Here is a 6,000-nt window from a genome sequence, read left to right as displayed (position 1 = left end):
GTCAGCTGTGCATGTAGTTGAAGCCGATGCTGCGCTGTTCTTTTCCATGTAAGGTCAGTTTTATTTCATGTGCAATGTGCAACCACAGAGCCAGCAGGCCATGCTATTAGTAGACGCATGTCGTCCTCTGTCGCACTGGGGAACCTAGATCTTCCTCTCCCCTGGTCCAGTCTGTATCCTCCCGTGGAGTCTGTCGTTGCTACTGTAGAATACCCTGGAAACGCTCTGCTGCATTGGTATGTCTCCCTCTGACGTGGCTGCCTGCTGCCAGATTCTGCACCTCAGTCGGCAGCTGTGCAACTTTCTCACACGACTTGAACATCTCTTTTGGAATTCTGACATTGTCTCCAACTGGAGGCAGAGTAACCTCGTTTGTCCCACACATGTTCTTTGCTTTCCAGTAATTCTATCTGCCTTATCTGATCAAGCTCTGTAACAATGCTAATTGCCTCTTGCAATATTTTTGGTACTGCCCTGCGCAAGTGCATGCGAAGATCACTGAACCCAATGTGTGTAATAAAATGGTTTAATGCCAGCAGATCGTGTGCTCGCACTATAATCAGGATAAGCCTTTGAAGCTAGCCTGCTTAAATCACGCCCTAAGTCACGAATGCACTCACCAACTTACCTGGTAAAATAACGGATAAATAAACCACTTTACGTTTTCTGTCCTGAAAAAATGCACGATTCCAGCTGGCTCAAAATGCCTCTGCAAAGCCACTCTCACGCTGTTGTAATCATTATCGGTATTCTGAGGTAAAGTACTACAAAATCTCTGCGCATTTTCCCTCAGCAACAGCATGAGAAAGTTCAAACGATCTGCCGCATGCCATCCATTCACTGTGCTGCTAAATCAAAATGTCCAATCCAAACGTTCCATTCGCCTTCTTTGCCCCTCTAAAGATTCTTACACTAGCTGGTCAATCCGCCTGTCCATGGCACCCAGCTGATCCACCACCGGCTGTCGGTCGGTTGGTGTTTGTTGTTGATTGTTGTTCAACTTCTCCCTCCATTTTTCCCGGGCAGCTAACCAGCTAAATTATCCCAGCTCACGAGTTGCTGTTAACTAGTTGACGTGCTGATCCTACCGCTGTCACCAATTTGCAAAGTCTCTGTAAGGTTACCGCAACTCACTCATAGTTTGTTGACTAGCGTGAACAGGCTAGGACACTGATAACCCATGAAATAATCAAGTTGTATTAACACAGACAGGGTACCCCAGCACTGACCCGCCGCACAAAACGCCTTCCCAAAAACTCTCCCTCAGCATGCCCCAGCATCCTCACATACAGCAACTCATTTAAATCACATTGTGTGATAGGCTGAGAGACGATTGTGTAAACATTACAATAAAAAATGTGCCTACTCTGGTCTTGGCAGGTGCAATCTAGCCAACAGCTGCAGATACAGTGTGGGTAGGCTGTGCAGGTAGGCTAGTCTACACATGATGAGATTATTATGGATAAACCCTTGCTATTTATTGGAAAGGAGCATCAAGATTACTGCACTTTCACCACCCTGTGAAGTTCATAATTGATTTGTGTTTTACTTCTCAGCTGCATACAGTAACAACTGTCACAAAGGTTGTGATCTCTCATGGATGTGCTGGGTGTCTCAGCGATTATAGCCTATGCTCAATTAGCTCTAATTACTTACCCTAGAATGTGCACTGTTCAAACTATATCTCAACTCAATGTTGTTGCTGGCAGTTGCCCCCAAAATAAAGTGTACCATCTGAGTTAACTTGGTTGATCAGGTAAACACAGATCAGTAGGTTAACCTCACTTACTGGGATCTAATATGGGTGGCATCCCAGATAAGGACAAAGTTGACATTGCTCTTTATATCCTATAGTTCCTCCCGGCTATTTGTAATAAGACTTAAGATTTCCTGGGGTAACAGTGTAAGAAATAATACATTAAAAAAATAAATACTGCATAGTTTCCTAAGAACACAAGGCGGCCATCTCTGTCGGCGCCATCACAGAGGTCAAGTATGGTTTTCCCTCAGGTGTAAGAAGTCATTTGGTCAGCCAGAAACTCTTAAAGCACACCAGAAAACCCACACAGGAGAAAAGCGTTATCAGTGCTCTGTGTGACAAATGTTTAGGCTTTTCCAGAGACCTTAATTAAGAGAGAGAGGCCCTATGATGTCCATGGGTGTTGAAATGGCCGGCCGTTTCTATCTGTTTGGCCTTCAGGTCTGTCAATCAACCGCCCATGCCAACCAATCAGGGCGATTGGACGCACTCCAGGACTCCACATCAAGACTGTGTGTTTACATGCCATTGTAAGAAGGAAAACGTATGATGCTGACGGACTGTTCACATGCTGTTTCCTAATTCAATAAAGCCACACAAGTATGGTGGTGACCATCACATTTTATTGGTCACATACACATGGTTAGCCGATGTTAATGCGAGTGTAGCGAAATGCTTGTGCTTCTAGTTCCGACAATGCAGTAATAACCAACGAGTAATCTAACCTAACAATTCCAAAACTACTACCTTATACACACAAGTGTAAAGGGATAAAGAATATGTACATAAAGATGTATGAATGAGTGATGGTACAGAATGGCATAGGCAAGATGCAGTAGATGGTATCGAGTACAGTATATACAGTGCCTTGCGAAAGTATTCGGCCCCCTTGAACTTTGCGACCTTTTGCCACATTTCAGGCTTCAAACATAAAGATATAAAACTGTATTTTTTTTTGTGAAGACTCAACAACAAGTGGGACACAATCATGAAGTGGAACGACATTTATTGGATATTTCAAACTTTTTTAACAAATCAAAAACTGAAAAATTGGGTGTGCAAAATTAAGCATGGGAAAGTAGACTCTTAAACCCAGACTTGGACCACACAACCACTCCAATGAATAGCAGGCTAGTGATTGCTTTGCTATGCTTGCAGTTAGACACTGATTCCTTCCAAACCACTCATTGTTGAATTTGCGATTTCCAACTTGTGTAATGTTTATGGCCGATGAGCACCGATACATTTTTAGTTATAGTTTCTCTTTATAATTTCTCTTCGTAAGACAAGGCTTGAATATGATTTGCCAGTAGATTGTCGACTTGATTCATGATGATTGCTAGCTTGCTAGCTAAGATTTTGAAAGTATGATGTTGACATGATCAGTCCAATCAACGCTATGGTAGATATAACGTGATTTGACGTAATTTTATCTGTGGCCAATTAACTTGAGCCTTCTTGGATGGGCACTTTTAATGTAACTTTATGGCAGCACCCAAGGGGCCTGAATTTGAGCTCTCCCCGTAGATTGTGTACTGCTGTAGTGTCCCCATGAGTGACAGAACAGTGAGTCAATCACGGCGCAAGTAGAGAACATTACCAACCCCTACGCTCCGTATTTTTCACTGGCTGCCCCACCATCACAGAAAGCACTGAGCTAGGCTGAAAACCCTACATTTTGAGCTGCCTTACACAAGAAAACAAAGAAGAAACTATGTTTGTATGAGGCTTTATTAACTCAATTTTTTTTTTTACGTTGTTTGCAAACAAATATGTGACACGTATTCATGCCAAAATAACAATTCAAAACAGATGGGGGGGCTCACCTCCAGTTAAACGTTTTTTCCAGGTGTGTAAGAAGTCCTCCTGCCAGCTGGAAATTCTCAATGCACACCAGAAAACACACAGTAGAAAAGCCTAAGCCTTATCAGTGCTCTGTGTGAAACATGTTTGGGCTTTTCCAGAGATCTTAGAAGACATCAGTTGACACATACAAATTGTTCAGTTGCCCCAAATGTGAAAACATTTTCGGTAGGACATGGGAATTGACTACCCCATTGGACACAGTGGGGAGAGTGCTTTCCATTGCTCCTGAGTGTGTACAAAGCTTTAGCCGAAGGGGGAACTTTAAATGGCACCAGCAGAGCCACACAGGGAAGAAGACATTTCACTGCAATCAGTGTGACAAGTTTGTGTGGCTCACCAGATAACCCATCTCCTCATTCACAGCTGAACAAACAGTGGAAACAACTGTGGGGAAAGGGTTCAATCAGGATGGGAACTTAAAACTTCACCAACGATTCTGCAAAAATACTTAAGTGGCATCATAGATATGATCTTTTAAATTGAACCTTTATTTAACTAGGCAAGTCAGTTTAGAAAATTTTTATTTACAATCCATCCAGCCTTTCTAAAGTCTTCTAAAGCCAAGTTAACAAACAGATCACTGACCATTTCGAATCCCACAGTACCTTCTCCGCTGTGCAATCCGGTTTCCGAGCTGGTCAGGGGTTCACCTCAGCCACGCTCAAGGTACTAAACGATATCATAACCACCATCGATAAAAGACTGTACTGTGCAGCTGTCTTCATCGACCTGGCCAAGGCTTTCGACTCTGTCAATCATCGTAGTCTTATCGGCAGACCCAACAGCCTTGGTTTCTTAAATGACTGCCTCGCCTGGTTCACCAACTACTTCTCAGATAGTTTAGTGTGTCAAATCGGAGGGCCTGTTGTCCGGACCTCTGGCAGTCTCTATGGGGCTGCCACAGGTTTCAATTCTTGGGCCGACTCTTCTCTGTATATATCAATGATGTCGCTCTTGCTGCTGGTGATTCCTTGATCCACCTCTACGCAGACGACACCATTCTGTATACTTCTGGCCCTTCTTTGGACACTGTGCTAACAAACCTCCAAACGAGCTTCAATGCCATACAACACTCCTTCCGTGGCCTCCAACTGCTCTTAAATGCTAGTAAAACTAAATGCAACCAATCGCTGCCCGCACCCGCCTTCCCGACTAGCATCACTACTCTGGACGGTTCTGACTTAGAATATGTGGACAACTACAAATACCTAGGTGTCTGGCTAGACTGTAAACTCTCCTTCCGGACTCACATTAAGCATCTCCAATCCAAAATTAAATCTAGAATCGGCTTCCTATTTCGCAACAAAGCCTCCTTCACTCACGCTGCCAAACATAACCACGTAAATTTGATTATCCTACTGATCCTCGACTTCAGGGATGTCATTTACAAAATAGCCTCCAACACTCTACTCAGACTGCATCCAGTTTGCTATAACAGTGCCATCCGTTTTGTCACCAAAGCCCCATATACCACCCACCACTGTGACCTGTATGCTCTCGTCGGCTGGCCCTCGCTACATATTCGTCGCCAGACCCACTTGCTCCAGGTCATCTATAAGTATTTGCTAGGTAAAGCTCCGCCGTATCTCAGCTCACTGGTCACCATAACACCCACCCTTAGCACGCGCTCTAGTAGGTATATCTCACTGGTCATCCCCAAAGCCAAAACCTTCTTTGGCCGCCCTTCCTTACAGTTCTTTGCTGCCAATGACTGGAACGAATTGCAAAAAAATAAAAAATAAAAATCGCTGAAGTTGGAGACTTATATCTCCCTCAATAACTTTAAACATCAGCTATCTGAGCAGCTTACCGATCGCTGCAGCTGTACATAGTGTAACGGATTTCCTCCTCTTCGTCTGAGGAGGAGTAAGGATCGGACCAAAATGCAGCGTGGTAAGTGTCCAGATTGATTTATTCAAAAACACAACTGAACACTGGAACAAAATAATAAATGTGAAATATACAAAACCAAAACAGTACCGTGTGGCCCAAACACCCACAAACCAAAAGTGAAACCCAGGCAACCTGAGTATGATTCTCAATCAGAGACAACTAACGACACCTGCCTCTGAGAACCGTACTAGACCGAACACAAAAACCAACATAGACTGCCCACCCCAACTCACGCCCTGACCATACTAAAACAAAGAATAAAATAACAGAACTATGGTCAGAATGGGACACATAGCCCATCTGTAAATAGCCCATCCAACTACCAACCTCATCCCCATATTGTTATTATTAACTTTTTTGCTCTTTTGCACACAAGTATTTCTACTTGCACATCATCATCTGCACATCTATCACTCCAATGTTAATTTGCTAAATTGTAATTACTTCGCTACTATGGCCTATTTATTGCCTTACCTCCTTAC

This window comes from Oncorhynchus mykiss, chromosome 5 (assembly GCF_013265735.2).
Source record: "Oncorhynchus mykiss isolate Arlee chromosome 5, USDA_OmykA_1.1, whole genome shotgun sequence".
Lineage (NCBI taxonomy): Eukaryota > Metazoa > Chordata > Actinopteri > Salmoniformes > Salmonidae > Oncorhynchus > Oncorhynchus mykiss.
This window is presented reverse-complemented; position numbering follows the sequence as displayed.